The sequence below is a fragment of the Apteryx mantelli genome, chromosome 12 (genome assembly GCF_036417845.1).
Source record: "Apteryx mantelli isolate bAptMan1 chromosome 12, bAptMan1.hap1, whole genome shotgun sequence".
Taxonomy (NCBI): Eukaryota; Metazoa; Chordata; class Aves; order Apterygiformes; family Apterygidae; genus Apteryx; species Apteryx mantelli.
This window is the reverse complement of record NC_089989.1, coordinates 20007262-20023075: the sequence shown is the minus strand read 5'-3', so window position 1 is coordinate 20023075 and position 15814 is coordinate 20007262. Positions and strand designations below refer to the sequence as shown.

At 41.0% G+C, this 15814-nt stretch overlaps 1 protein-coding gene across 6 annotated transcripts in view; it reads right to left on the bottom strand.

The window, feature by feature from the left end:
* Positions 1-15814, bottom strand: part of ATXN7 (ataxin 7) — a 97388-nt gene that overhangs the window by 27407 nt on the left and 54167 nt on the right. The window lies entirely within an intron of this gene.

Below are 15814 nucleotides of genomic sequence, written 5' to 3'. Positions count from 1 at the left end.
TTTTCTTGTTTTAAGTCAGGTCCTTAAATTATTTTACACTGATCTAATGTTTTTAGGCACTCATCATTTTTCAATCATAAAAAAGAATCATTACAGCTTATTTCATTAACACTGGTCAAACATAATTGGCCTGAAATAATTGTTTTAGTGTTTAAAGAACACGTAACATATTTTCTATATATCAGTTAAAGCTTTACAACAGCATTAGCACAGCAAAGTCTCACAGAAATCGCTAATATAGCCAAATGAGGGCATGAACTTATTGTGCTTGCACAATAATTTTTTTTTTTTTTTTAAGGTTGAGTTATTTAATTTGAACTTTGCTTTAAAAGAACCTAGCAATGCTGTGATTAGGATGCGTTAACTGACATTTTTGCAAGTTTAGCATTTTAAATAAAAATACAACTGCACTTGATACATTCAGGCTGTCACTGTATTTGCGATTTCCTCCCAAACCGAAATACAACAAAGACCATCCTGCACACAGTAAATTATCAGCGCGGATCTATAACAGATTATATTTACCCTCCAATTTATAAGTTGCATGGAGTGCACTCAGAAAACAAGTTAAAACAAGCAAGTTCCTAAGAGTTTGTTTCTTTAATTAATACTTTGATTAAAAGCCACCAATTTATCTAGAGGACCGACAAGATTGCAATCTACCATCTCCATTTTTATTGCTATTTTCCCCTTCAGCTTTCCCCATTAGAACTGTCTCTTCAGAGCACTTTTTTTTTTTTTTTTCTTTTCCCCAGCATCTGCAGGGAAACAGCTTCAAAACACATTAGACGGCCTTCTCGGCACTTCCTGCGCCATCAAACCGCAGCTACCACAAATAAGATACGCCCCCCACGACAGTTAAAAAGAAAAAGAAAAAAAAAAGTTAGCTCTGAATTTAGCGGCCGGCAAGGTCTAATGCTCGCGCTTCCCCCCGGCCCGTTTTGCAGAGCTGCTCCGTTTCGAGGCGCGGGGGGAGGACGGGGGGGTGCAAACCTCAGCGTTTTGCGCCGGCTGAGAGCAAACTCCGCTCCCAGCTGCTCCTGAACTTTGGCCAAGCGGCTCCGATGACATTTGGGGACGGCGCAGGCGGGCCGCTCGCGGCGCTTAATCCCTCGTTTCGAGATTATCCGCTCGGGCCGGCCAGCTCCGCGGCGGCCACACCATGCCCAACACCGCCGCCGGGGCTGCTCCGCCTGGAGATCCTGACGCCCAGCCTGCGGAAGGGAACGGTAAACCTGCCCGCTGCCTGCGCGGGTTACCTGAACGTGAGACGGCTTCTATTAAAAACCGATTCTCTCCAAGCGAGAACGCAGCCGGGTACTTCCACCTCAGCGTGCCAGCGGGGCCCCTGCGCCTGGACGTTTAGGACACCGCTGTCTCAGCGCTGGGATCTGATTCCCCCAGAGACTGATCATCTAGAGATACTAACATTTGACTCTTACCAAGTTACTAATTTCTGGGCAATAGCCTGAGTAATTGCTTGGAAAAAAAATTACAGTGTATTTGCTGACAAACAAGAATAGGAAAAAAAAAACAGAGTGGGGCTTTTGCTCTTGTTTTAAATTACCATCATTGAAGCTGTGATTTCTGGCCTTTCTCACTTACCAAATGACATTCAAATTCATTTTTAAAACCCAGCAATCGCTTCTTCACTAAAATAAAAAGTTTGCCAAGAGGAAAGGCATCGGGCTTGTACAAATGCCTGTATATTGCTGGTTTCATAAAGAACGGTTAAACAGAAGCAGGGAGCACCATTTCAACAGCTTTTTTTTTTTTTTTTTTTTTTTTTTTAAGGAACATATAGTAACCTGGACACTACTATTCCAATTAACAAGCTTAGAAACAACTACTAGATCTATTTATCACGTCTTACGCATTTAGAGTACTAGGTAGCAGTCAGTTCCTCTTTTGCTCTGAATTTCAAGAAAAGCTGACAGCTCATGTCACCTATCCATTAATTGTTAAGGACAACTCAGGAATACAGAGACATTTCCTTGGATTATGCTGTTTTCAACACACATCTCCTTTCATTTTTAAAATTAGTACCAGAGTATGCACGTTTCTGGAGGACTTGTTTCTTCTGCATACTATTCTATCTGGCACCTATGATTAAAACTGGGTAAGTCTCCAACAGATTTTAGTGGTCCACAAAATTCCTGACTTTAAACTACTATGTGGGAAACCAGCACTGATGTCCCTGTCTTCTTACCAACTAGAATTTGTTTTCCCTTAGTCTTTGATTTAGTCTATTCTCATTTTAGGAGCAAGAGGGTGAGTAACTGCTATTTTGCTGCTTGTTCCACAAATAAACTGACCAAGATCAGGCACTTGAATTCTAACATGGAACAACGTAGAAAGTCGTCTTTCTTCCGAGTTAAGAGCGGGGACAGAGAGTGCAATTGCTGAGAAGTCCCCGCAGCTGAACGTCAAAGCAGGAGTCCGGAAAGGGATAGAGAAGCACGACGGTACATTCGCACAGGGACAACGCTGGAACCGACCACGGGAGGGCCACGAAACTGCTGTGAGAGAATGCAACGAGATTTTATGCCTTCTTATATTATAGTAGCAATACATATGCCAACTATCTCAATTTCTGCTGTTCCTGTGCAGCTGATGACTACAGGCTTCTAGGCAACTTTGTATAGTAAATGTTCATGAGATTTCACCTTAAAACAGACAAATGTACGTGCCACAGCTCAATGACATTCTGAAAGTATATTCTGACAAACACAGAAGTAATTTTACTTAATGTACTAAAAAAAACAAACCAAAACAAAAAAAAACTCACCCACACAACTTATGTAAGTCAATGAAATTAATTTCCTGATACTAAATCTCTTAAGAAGTTCTATGTCTTATTTCCTAGAAACCCAAGAACAACAATAACATTATATTCAACATAAACACCGTCACCTGGCCCAGTATACAAACACACCTATTCCTACCCAGTCTGCTGGCCTGTTTGGTTCTAGGGAACGAGCCTGGGGAAAGGCCAGGACTCCTGCTCTAAGCGTCGGCCTGCCCAGAAGGGTAAAGCAGGCAGGGGAGAAGGGGAGAGAAACGGTTTGATACGTGCCACTGCAGCGCACCTGATTTCCAGATCCTCGCTCTTGCAAGATCATCTAGCAGAAGGACAATTTGAACTGTGTTGAAAGTACTGCAGTGGAAGAAAGGTTGCTTCCTACAGATCGGGATGATGTAAAGGACAGTACCAACCCCCTCCCTTCTTCCCGGCTTCCTTGCTGAACACATGTAACAACACGAAAAGATATTTATGTTGTGTATGATACTATCGCTATGTACACACATACAGCAGCTCCCTGTTATGAGTGAGCAGAATATTAATAAATGCCCCCCCCATCAGTCTACAACCTAAAGTATTCTGCATATTTTGTATTGCAAAGACAATTCTCTTTAAGATTGGCTAGAGGATTTTAAATCTTTTATTTACATTATATTTGCTCACCTGGTTTCGTAAGGAAATGAGGCAAATGACACCCTGCTGTCTCTCTTTGCACTTATCTGCATTTTATGTTCCTTTCTGTGTTCTGAAATGATACATTATTTTAATAAAATCTGAGAGCTGGACTGGAGGTGTCACACCTTTCTTCCCTCCTCGACACGAGGTCCTAAAGATGCTGTTTTTTATTGCTAGCATCAAAATCAGCTTCTGGACTGCGAAGGCAGGACCTCTCAGCGCTCTTACTGAAGGCAGATCTGCACTGGCCAGTCCCCAGGTGCACACTCCAGTCCGGCTGTGGCACACGCAGCTCTGGTTAAACTGGTAGGCTAAAAAAAGGGGGCAGGGGGGCAAAAGCATGCCCTGAAACCTGTGCACAGGGCAGTAGGTGCTACAAAGGAGGGAGAGTGACGGCAAAACACACGGGACAAAGCCACAGAGGACTAGGCTTCGTCATCTCCGCTGTACGTGCAACAACCCAGTTATTCTTTCTAAAAATCCAGCAATCCCAGGCAGCAGTTTCACAATCCCTTGAAGCCGGCTGGCGTAAGCCAGCGCTGTCACGGCGAGAAGCGTTCCTGCCCTCTCCCCCAATCCCGGCCGCTCGGCTCCAGCCTTCCCCCCTCTGCTCTCCCCAGAGCAAAGGGCAAACCGAGCAGCTTCAAGGATCGGACGCTCTCGCAAACCGCGAGCCTCGTTACGCCGAAGCTGGCGATTAACACACCAAGGACCATCGGGTATTAAAAAGGGACCCAACCACAAGGAAAGGGGAAGAGGCCTAAGCAACGTTCAAACAACTGGGGAGCTATGGTAATGACTATTTTGACTAAATCGTAGCAGTTGCATAAGATGCACATAAGAAATTTAGACATCTGAGGGATTTCATCTGATCGGTATCGACACTGCACAAGTTAGACTTGCTTACACTGCTGCCTGCTTAGGTTTACGTTCAGCGCTTTCTGAAATGATTTTGTTGTAAATATTTTGCTTTAAACAGATTGCTTGATTGCTGGTTACTATTCTTATTCTTCCTGGAAGGAACAGAATGACAGGCTTTGAGCCAACACCAAACAACTTAAAGTTGATCAATTGGGAACGCCAGTGCGGTTACTTGGAAAACAGTCTTTGCCCCCACGGGGGATGCACCGAAAGGACCTTGCCAGGGGTCAGAGCTAGACTTCTCCTGGCGTCACGCTGCTGCATGACGCCACAAGACCAACACGTTAGTAAACAGGGCAGCAAGATCACACCAAAACTACTGCTACTGACTTGTTCTTAAGGTCTAGTATGTCTTTTTTCCAAAGCCAGAAAAAGTACTCCAGCACCATCGTGAATGAACTCCTAGCTCTCCCGAACCACGGGACAATGGATTTTGAAATCAGTGGATTTTTTATCTCGAACAGCTGCTGCTTTGAGAGTGTTTTACACGCTACAGAAACACAAATACATCTGGCAAGATTTTTGGTGTTTCCTTTTCCAGATGGGAGCACTTAGAAGCTCCTCAGGTTTTGGAAAAGCAGAGAGAGTCCAGAAAAAAAGTGTATTACTGAGTACAGAGGAACATCACGACAGCCTTGTCGGTGCACACTCAAGTAAAAGCATTCTCTGCCTACATATCAACTCCGCTTCCATAATGTGCCTGGCTATACCAAAATACAAAAAATAACTGCTACCCATACAGCACATGTGCATGAATGCATACACACACACAGGTAGAGCAATGGCTGAAAATGCCTTATATAGACACTTATGCTATTTCCACAGATTAAAAATATAGCTGGAGTACATTAGATTTCAAGCTTGCAGCCATAGCTATTGTGGAACGCTGCCACTTGGACAACTGGTGCAGGGCACAAGAAATCGCAAGCAGCTCAGGAGCTAGTCGGTGCTTTCAGCATGTTCGAAGCAGCAGCCAAGCCTCCAGCTTCCCCACATACATTCCGGTGACCACAGAAAAAGGGCGACAGACACGGTCCTAAAGGTCAGCACCCATGAACACTGATCGACCCTATGGAAAGCACGCTGGACGCAGAAGGGATCTGCCCCCTACCAAAATTAAGCGATACTAGCTGTTATGCTCAATCTGTGACAACTGAGATGCGAGTACCAAGCCTTACAGTATTATGCATGCATATAAACTCATACTCTATGACTATCAAAGCAGACATGCATATTTTTAGAAGCTGGCTGGTTGATGGCTTCATGACCCACATGATGACCTTTGGTCAAAGAGTACATGGCACTATGAAGAGCAGGAGACCGAGCAGTGGTGGTTTAAAACCTTTCCCTGATCTTAGAGGCCAGGAGAGGGCCAATACAGTGTGCTTCCAGGCATAAATATGGTTAAGTGAGGTTTGTCATAGCCTGGCAGCCAAAAAGAAGCCGAGGAAAGTGAGCAGTAGCCAGTTCCACGCTAATGACGGGAAGGACCAGAGTGGTACTGCGAGGCTTCTCCTTATGATCTAGAAATGTAAAAGAAATGAAAACAAATTACATCACCAGCTTCACCCTAATGAAGCTGACAGTTATAAGAACATCAAAATGTTTAGCCTGCTAACTCAAACGAAGACTTCAGCCATGTAGTAACAACAGAGATATAGCCAATCCTACTCTTAGCAAGGAGGAAAATCATAAATTCCAAGTAAGTATCTACAGACACTAATGAACAGCTTTTAAAACTATAAAAGCATAAAATACAAAATTTCTCATCAGCTCAAAACCAGATCTATAACTAATCTGCATCATTTGGAAAGTTTCAGACTTAAAGGCGCAAGGCCGCTCTGAAAGGGGGTACACCTTCTACCTAATCCAGGGAGTTCGCTCCAGCATACCACAGGAACCAGGGCTGCTTCTGACGGCCAAACACAATACAGCAGGTCCTGTGCAACCTGTGGGGTCACACGTGGAGGGCACAGGGCAATACAACTTCTGCCTGGAGGAGGAAGAAAATCCTATACGGTAAAAACATATGAAGATGATCTGTCTAAAATATAAGACTTCTTTGCAATTTTAAAAACCAGCGAAAATGGTGAGAGTTTCATATCAACACAGGCAACTCATTATTTGGGGAAGAGAGAACAGAAAAGAGGGCAAGAATTTCTTTGATGCCTCTTCTTTCTTTCTCTGCTCTAACACAACCTGGGAAAACAAGCTAAAATATAGGTGCAATCTTTGTGACTAGCAGCACTCTCAGAGATTGCAGAACTTGTAGGATGCAGCAGCAGTAGGGAAAATTTATCAGGAGTTTATATATTAGACACATTGATTTCTCCCCCCCCACACACTTCATTTTGCTACTGTTCAAAAGATTAACCTGTTGCCCTACTGCACAACAACTGGAGGAACATCTGTACCCACAAAATCTACATAAATTACAGGGTAAAAATCTTGATTTTCTATGCAAGAACTGCATTATGATTTTGTTTCATCAAAAGCAAATAGGGTTTGGAAGTATATATACTGTTACTGTCTCAGATAGTTAATGATGGTCTACTGTTCAACAGGAATAGTACCACAGACTTGTATCAAATTCCATATTTATCTGTTTGCTATTTTCCACATCTTGAAAAGATGTAATTATTAAGTTTCACAAAATGCACTGCTTTAGGTAGTTTTATTTTGTAATCTTTTACCAAGTGGCATGCTGCCTGGACACCCAGCTTTTACAGAGCTGGATATTTAAACAGCTAATCTAACACTGCTATTAAAAAACTGCTCGAATCTTTGTTACAGGCAGACACAACACAACATTAGGGAATCTGAATGGACTTGAAGGCCATTTACATTACTCAGATACAATATTTCAGTGCTAAACTGAATTGAACCTAACGAGAAGCTTAAAAAGTTGACATAAATTTTGCTTGTTTTGAAAGTGAATTTCAGCCTGCAGTTTACACATTTTTTTAAAGTTATTACGTAAGTCATGTGATTATTGATTGCTATTTATCAATAAGCTCAGGGGCTTCATTGTATTCAAAGTGTTATACGCTCCCTCTTCTGGTAATACCTTAAAAACACAGTTTCTAGACTTTATTTCCATCAAATGTTAGATTTTCTAAGTGTATCGTATTAAAAAACAAACAAACAAACAAACAAACTATTGATTTCTTCCAGTTCGTCAAGAATTACTTTATCACAAGTTTCTCCAGAAGCTTGACTTTCACATACACTTGTGGTTACTATTTTGTGTGCTATTGCCACAGGTGAGAACATAGCTCAAACTGTCTACTTTTCCTCAGACAGCAGGTGAAGTAAGTTCCTGCAAAACACTGTTTTTATGTAGGTCCAGCACAGATAACTTTCTTCCATCCAGTACCCTGCCCTGTTTCCTTTCACTTGTAGGAAACTGGTGGGCATTCCTCCTCCCGCTCTACCGCAAAAGCTTTGCGAAAGCTACATGCACTTACTGGTTTCCCCCCACCAATATGTGCAAAAAATCAGAGAATGCCGTGACACTGCACAAATCACAAGTACATACTGTTGCTGAAGCATTAAGAGAGGAAAAATTAGGCTTTTGTTCATTTCGTCTTGTTAAATCCTTCCTCTTTTCTTCTCCTATGTTTTTCCCCCCAGTACACAGTACTATAACCAGCAACTTATTTCATTCTCCCTTCTATGAAGTCATTTTCTCCTACCTTCCTTATTCAGCTTCCTTATTGTAGTCACCTCTTTGTTTTTATATATATTTTACTTAAGTTCTTTGTTTTACATTTCCCTTTTCAACTATTCCCCTGTGTTCTTTCTTTCCCCTCCTCTCCTCCTTGGACAGACGGACACGCACACACATTGCAAACCACTTAATTCTAGCTCTACTAAATAGTTCTGGCAAAGACCCAATCATCCTGCTAGTGCTGTGAGCTGTGCACTGCGCTGTCCTTTCCCTTTCACAACCCCAGCACAGCTCCTACCCCTCTTCCCAGTAAGTGTTGTACATTGGTAGGAATGGGATCTTGGCAAAAAATTAAGTAATTGATGATTACTGCTGAGATTTCCTATCCCTAATTGTAGCTGCACTCACAGAGGAAAAGACAGTATCTGCAAAGCTGCTCTCTTCCAAACATGGCCGTTGTTTGGGAGATGGCTGGTAGGATGAGTGGATACAATCTGTGCAAGTTGAAACTACATACCTCCATGGAAATAACTTTATTTTCTTCTTGACAGTTCAATACTCAGCATTGTTTTCAGATCTTCCCAGAATATTTCTCCCTGGAATTGTCAAGTGCTGTGGCCATCATCTGAGGTTTGCAGTGCTTGGAATAATCCACAGTTCATGAGAACACATACTTCCCCCAAAGAAACAAACAAGGAAGTCCTTATAAATATCTAATTGACTTGCATTTGTTTAACTTCTGAAATTAAACTACTTGACAGCACCCCTCTAACACCAAGTCCACACATTGAAGGCTCTAATCTACACTTCCCCACCTCTCCTTCATGACAGCGAGAATCCTGCCTTTTTTCTTTCTTTCTTTCTTTTTTTTTTTTTTGACTCTGAATCAGGCTTCTTCCACCTCCCTAGCTCTTAAACAGGTTGCAGCTTCATTCTTCCATACTCAGTTTTGGGCTCTCTGCCAAAGGCTGCGCGCCCATGGCCTGCCCTCTCGATGCGTGCCACCTCCGCTGGCCGAGGGCCAGCTCGAAGGAGTGGTTAGGAGTTAGAAAGAGCCCTTTTAGCTGGGAAGGAAACCTTCCTAGGATGGGTAGCATGTAAACTGGTGCAGAACTGCCTTTTCTGAATCTACAGAAAATCTGAAATGAGAATTCCGAGAACTGTGTTCTGCTCCGTGTACTAAATTCATTTTGAATGTTTAAACTTAAGACTGACTTTTAGCTCTATTAACTATTTCATTGTGGGTCATTTTCAATCGTAAACCTTATGCAATTATTCCAGCTGGCTTCTTCCAAAGTGAAATTGCAGTCAAATATACTCAACAGCTAGTTTTTATTAGAACTGTTTTTTCGTTTCAGATCTTACTCAACTCTATTGATCACCATACTAACCTTCTCCTTCTTGCTTAACAAGTATTTCTGTAAACGATAGAGAACATGGCACTGTTCCCTCTTTTCCCACCAAGATAAGCATCTTGGTTTTCCTTCTTCCCACTTATTCTCCCTTCCGTTGATGTTTATCTTGAAAAGGGACCTGTCTGCATACAGTCTCCAATCCTCGGATGCCTGGCAAGGAGGTCGTTATGTAGGAGCAGGATTTTCATACAACACTTGTATAATTTTACACATTAGCTTTCTTTGGAAATACTTCAGCCTTTCAGCAAGAATACAAGTAAAAAAAAAAAAAATTCTCTGTCCACAGAGCAATAAAACACAAGGATTTCTGCATATAGGTCTTCTGTTACAGCAGAATAGCATGAAATTTGAGTATTGCTCATCAAGGGAAAGAAAAGTCAAAAGCACACCAAAGCATTTTAAAATTTGTAATATTTTAGCACACACAACACTGTAGGTAGAGTAACATGAATTAAAGGTGAGTGGCAAACTGAGCAATGAATTTCCTTACTTTTTAAAATCTGAAGCTGAATATCACCTTGTTTTGCTACTTGATACTTAAAATTGCTTTATATCTTCAACAAGAGCGTGACAACTTAACCTCCCTAAGTTTTCACGTAATAAACAAAGACCACAGCTAACACCTTACAAAAGTAACCTTCTACATATGAACTGTTGGTGATGTTACAATTAAACACGGTGTATAACTTCATTATTCTTTAAAAACTGCGTGGCGGAACTGTGTGTTATTTTTAACACCCAACTAGCACATTTGGTATTCAGCTAATGGCTTTGGGGTACACATTTCACGCCCCAAATATAGCTCTAGTTTATCTACACAGTCTCTTTCCAGGCAGTTATACTTTCTTATTTAATGATGCATTATTTAAAAATAACTAAAGAGTTAGTTGAAGCAGTTTTCTGAAATGAATCCTGTGTTGACCTCTGAGCCCATTTCCTTCTGGGAATATGCCAGGATGATTCTTGCAAAAGCTACAGAATTTTACGTCTCTCTGCCAAGAAATTAAACTATTTGTTGCTGGAACCCAGAGACTAAAATCCAACCGCTGGAATCTAGACTGTGTGAACTACTGCAGGAGGACTGTGTGTTTAAATAGAACCTGCTGAAGCTGCAAATGGTAGTTTGTTCAATCGCATACACTACCGTGGGCCATAACACACCAAATGCCACCTACACACGTTTGACACTATGCTTGGCAGATTACCCTGGCACATTGTGACACATCAGATAATACAGAAGTTTTATTTTGGTTATTAGACTACTATAGAAGATTACTGATACCAAATGAAATTGCTATGATTTATATAAAGCATTTTCATACTGCTTAAGAAAGTCATTAGTGAACAGCGGACACTTAATTACTGAAACTCACTGCCAAAAGGATGCAGGTCATAATGAAGGCTTATCCCTCCAAAACACGAATGAGCTCAGGCAATCTCCTACAAGAAAACAAACGAACAAAAAAAACAACAAAACCTACCAAACAACAAACCCCCCAGTCCTCAGGTCCAATGGCTCTGGAATAAGACTCAGTACATTCCTTTCTTTTCCTATCTGCTTCAAATGCTGCCTTGTGTAGATGCTTTATCTTTGACTTTGTAATACTTGCTAAACACCCTCTCTATTCTATTCTAAACAAGCAACATCTGCAGAACTTCAAACAATAAAACTCTTAAAAATATTAAATGCTAATTTCGGATTTTCGGAAAAATTAGCTGCTGCCAAATTCTATGTATTAGAAAGAGGATATGACAAATTATGTTCCATTCACAGTGCATCAAAAGAAATCAAATATAATACATTATGCTGCAGGGACTGTAATACTTAAATTATATGCGACATAATATCCAAAATACAACCACATATTACCAGGGATAGTTAACGGATCATTTATCCTAATTAAAATCACAATGAATATTAGCTCTGCAAACACTGGGTACTCTCAAAATTCAAGCACTTAACACCAACAAAAACCTATGACTAGCCAAAGCAGTAAACCCACTAAGGAGAGGTGGGTGCAACAGGTTGAGGGAGGGAGGAGTAAGGTTAGACTGTTACATGGAGGTGACACTTGAGAGACTTGTCGCGAGTCCGTGCAGGAAGTCAGCCTGAGTGACCAACGTGAACATCCAGCTTTCTCTACCAACAGGTCTGCTCTCTCCATCCCTCAAGGCTGCGCATGAGATTGCACGATGATCTCTTCTATTCCACCTCCAAACTCAGAACCTCCTAGAAACCATAAGGCTGCCTAAATCCCTTATATTATGCTTCCTTTTCTGGATCCTATACTTCAGGTTTAAAAGAACAGCGAGCGGAAACCAAAATGCTTAAGAGATTCCCCACGGGCTCACAGAGCAGCAGACACGAAGCTCAACGGAGCAGTTATTTGCCTTCGTCACTGCATGCCAAACCTACGGAAGGCAATCAAAACACCGCACATATCTCTTTAATGACTCAACAGCCTGATACTGTATCATTCCCTCTTTCCAACACTTATTCTATTAATGGTTTCCATAATCACTACATGACTTACAGATGCTATCAGTGCAAGTTTTACAGGTAAACTTGATAATGCTTTTATACCGATTGCTGAGAATTATATCCCCACTTTATATTTATAGAAACCAGGGCACAGAGAAAACAAGTCACTTTGAGGGGGAGGGAGGGAAAAAAGAAAGAAAAAAAAAGACCAAGGAAAAAAATCTGAGAGACGAAAACCCACATCTCTAAACCAATAGTACTTTACTTCCACACTATTGAGCTACATCCTCCCTCCTTTGCCGCAAACCAGCCCAGGTGGCGAAGAGAAGCAGCTCTCTTCAGAGCAGAGGCTGATGACCAGGGGAAACGGGATAAATCAGCGGAAGGGCTGAAATACTGCCAGCAGGTCGCGTAGCCCAGTGACCACGTTACTCCAGGTTTCCACGAACAAGCTGAAAGAACTGTAGCCGCAGTTTCCACAAATGGGAAAAAGAGGGGAGATAAAAGGAACAAACGTCAATCCTAACGCAGGCACGTCCTGCTAGCTGTCAGCGATGTAGTCCTGAGCAGTGTGACGGTTAGCAATTTGACAGAAAGCTAAAGTTTTTACCTCAAGAATTAATGGAGTAAGAGAGGAATCTGCAGGGCCTTAAGAAATACATCCAGTTAAAATGTAGAGTATATATGGCATGGAAGTTGGAGAGGCAGGCGCAGGATCATCAGGACTGTCAACTGGAGAAAAACACCGTTTTTTCAGAATAGATCACCACGATAAGAGATCTCAGGTGCTTCATCAGTGAGACTGAGTGCCTGAACATCACACCTTCTTTCCATCCTTCATCTCTGATAGAACTTGAGTCATGCAAGGAAGATGCTGATGCCATGAAAACACAACCGTTCAGAAAGAGGCAGCAAGGACACTCGCAGTGAAGGACTTCAACCAGCTGCTCAGTCTCGCAGATGAAACACAAGGATGATCCACACGGAAAAGCCAGCGTCTCCTCAGCTCGCCATCCCGCTCCTGCCTCTCCAGCTCCGCTGTACTAGCGCTACCCTCTGCCAAAAGGGTAAAATAATTTGAACACACTGACAATTAGCTGTCAGAAGAAATCGAGCTGGATATACTTCAAAAAAAAGACTGTATGAAGTTTACCCTGTAGACTATGAAATTTTCTAATGTTCTGGATAAAAGAAATATCACAAGCGGTCCCCATGTATCTCTTTGTATTAGAGCGCTTTTAAAAATTGCTGACAGATTTTATAACCTCTCACATGGTGTTACACATACCAAATGTGTCACTGAATTTTACAAATCAGATTCGATGGCCAAATTTGGACCAATATAGTATAGAATAAGTGATTAAAATAGCAATCAATATCCCTAAATATATGCTTAATTTGCCTCAAAATTAGAATTTAATTTTGAATTATGATTAATATCTTCTAGTCACATAAAAACATGAATATAGAAGTATCTGTTATTTGATTTGTATCTAACTGATTTCTGTATAAATAAAATATTTTAGTAAAAAGGCTAAATATTCTGATGAATAAGATTACATTCAAATTATTCCTGACTGCACGTGGTCTGAGGAAAAAAGCTAGCATGTGTCCTACAGTGCACTTGCAACCTACCTAGTTAAGTGGTTTATCACAAATATGCCTTGGAAGAAATGAATTAGCTCATTAGGTATAGTTAATAGTTTTGTCAAAGTAAGGCTAAACAAAGTGACATTTTAAAAGCACATATTCTACTTCAGAAAACAAAATCCCACATGACAAGTTTCAAAGAACACCAAGTACAAGCAACACATACACCAAAAGTTGTATAATATTTTAAGAGATTACCATTTCTCTGGTAATATTTAAAAATAACTTTAAAAGGCTCTGAGAACATTACAAAAAGACACGGCTTTATTAATGCACTGTAAATTTTCAGAACTTGTTCAGATAATCTGTCCTTTCTAAATCCCTGAAATAGAGCCACAAATAAAGGACCTAACTCAGAGAAAACTGACTGACAAATCCAAGGAATTTTTTTATTGTCTTTTTTATCATGAGAACGTATTTTCTGTTTTAAAAGAACTGTATGTTTTTAGGACTTCAGCAATTTCCTTCTCTTAGGGTACACTGGGTACATATGTATACTGCTGATTGGTAATCAATCATCTGTTTGTAATATTTATCAGCTTTCACATACAATTTGCTAAAATGAAGAAAAAACTGCCTAAGGGTTTCAAGAATGTGAAGACTGATAAAAAAAAAAAAAAGGAGATAGCTAGCTTTATGCCAAATCATAGTCAGCCCTCTTACCTTTTTGAGGCTATTAGTTTGGCAAACTAAAACCTTTTAATAATTTACACTCCACCCAACCTTGTTTTTCTCATCAGAACGACTCCGCCTGTTTCCTCTCCCAGCTTCTAGGCACTTGTTTAGCGTCTTTATTGTTCATAAGAGGCTTAAGAAATACTAAGAATAACCTTGTCATTTCCATCCCTTCCTTCTACATTTCTCTCAAAGCATCAATCTATCGCCGATAGCTTTACGTTACAGAGAAGGATTTTTAATATTTTGAAAGGGTATTTCAGAGATCCTGCTCGTACAATGTGTGTGGGATACAGAATGAGAATATTAAACCAGTATTTCTTCTTTAATCTTTTCAAAATACTTCCCGTACCTTCATTTTGTAATTCTTTCTTTGCTCTGTTCCTTTCAAACTGCAAGTAATGCTTACCAAACAGTCTGAATTAACAGCCTTAGAATATAATAAATTTCTCATAACAAGCTTACTACTGATAAAAGTAGCATTATGACACCCAATACTTTCAATTCCTGTGGTCAAGAAGCAATGTTGTGCCTATTCAATACTTGAACTGTTTCTTTGGTCTGTTGACACAGCCGTCAGGCCAACAACTACGATACTGGTTCCTATAACATGGATACCCGTTTGTGAGAAATTAGTTGGAGACCACCAACTGATTTCAGAAAGATGCCCCAAACAATCTGCAGATACTAAGAGCTCTCCTTCACCACCAACCTGAGCCGGTTCCGTATTAGTGACCTTGAGACAGAAGATTCAATATTCCAACAACTCCGAACTGGGTACCGTCCAGTCCTCCCCCATAAATTTATTTTTAACTGTCAGAATCAATTTAATACGATATTTCAGAAGGACTTATTGGACATCCCAAACTGATATTCAGTGACAGGTGAGGAATCAGACTGGCAAGGGATGGACTTGCTCTCAGTTGATAAAGGCTCATAGCAACCAGAGGAAGAGAAGCGTACGCCCTTCTGGCCTCCTGACAGCTCTGGAGACTTAAGAATTTTTATTATTATTATTATCATTACTGCCATCCGCAGAGTAACAAGGCAACTAGTGCCAATTATGTCATAAAACCTATCAGACTCTTCTGTGAGTCACTGTGCAACACAGTCCAAGAAATCCAGCAGCAAGGGTAGGAACATAATCCATAAGGCATAAGCACACAAAAAAGCAAGAAGGGAGAGGTGGAAAAGGATAAAAAGCGCACCCTCTGCACAGCATGGGAAGACCCTTTCCCAGCCTCCAGCAAGCAGCAGAAGCGAGTATGTCTTTTCTCACCAAGAGGCAGGAGTGTTTAACATACAGGAAATAAAAATATTCCAACGCAAGAAGAGGCTCCCCACCATATCCAGCACTTTCTACCCTTTTAAACACTGAGGCAAGCAGGAGGTGTACTGGGCTATGAGAAAGCAAAAACATACAAATATGTACGCAGCAAAAACATACAAATATGCACGCGCAGAGGGAGAAAGAAGTAGTTCAAAAGACGCTTTGTCCATCTTTTGTATTAGCGCTTGGTTAG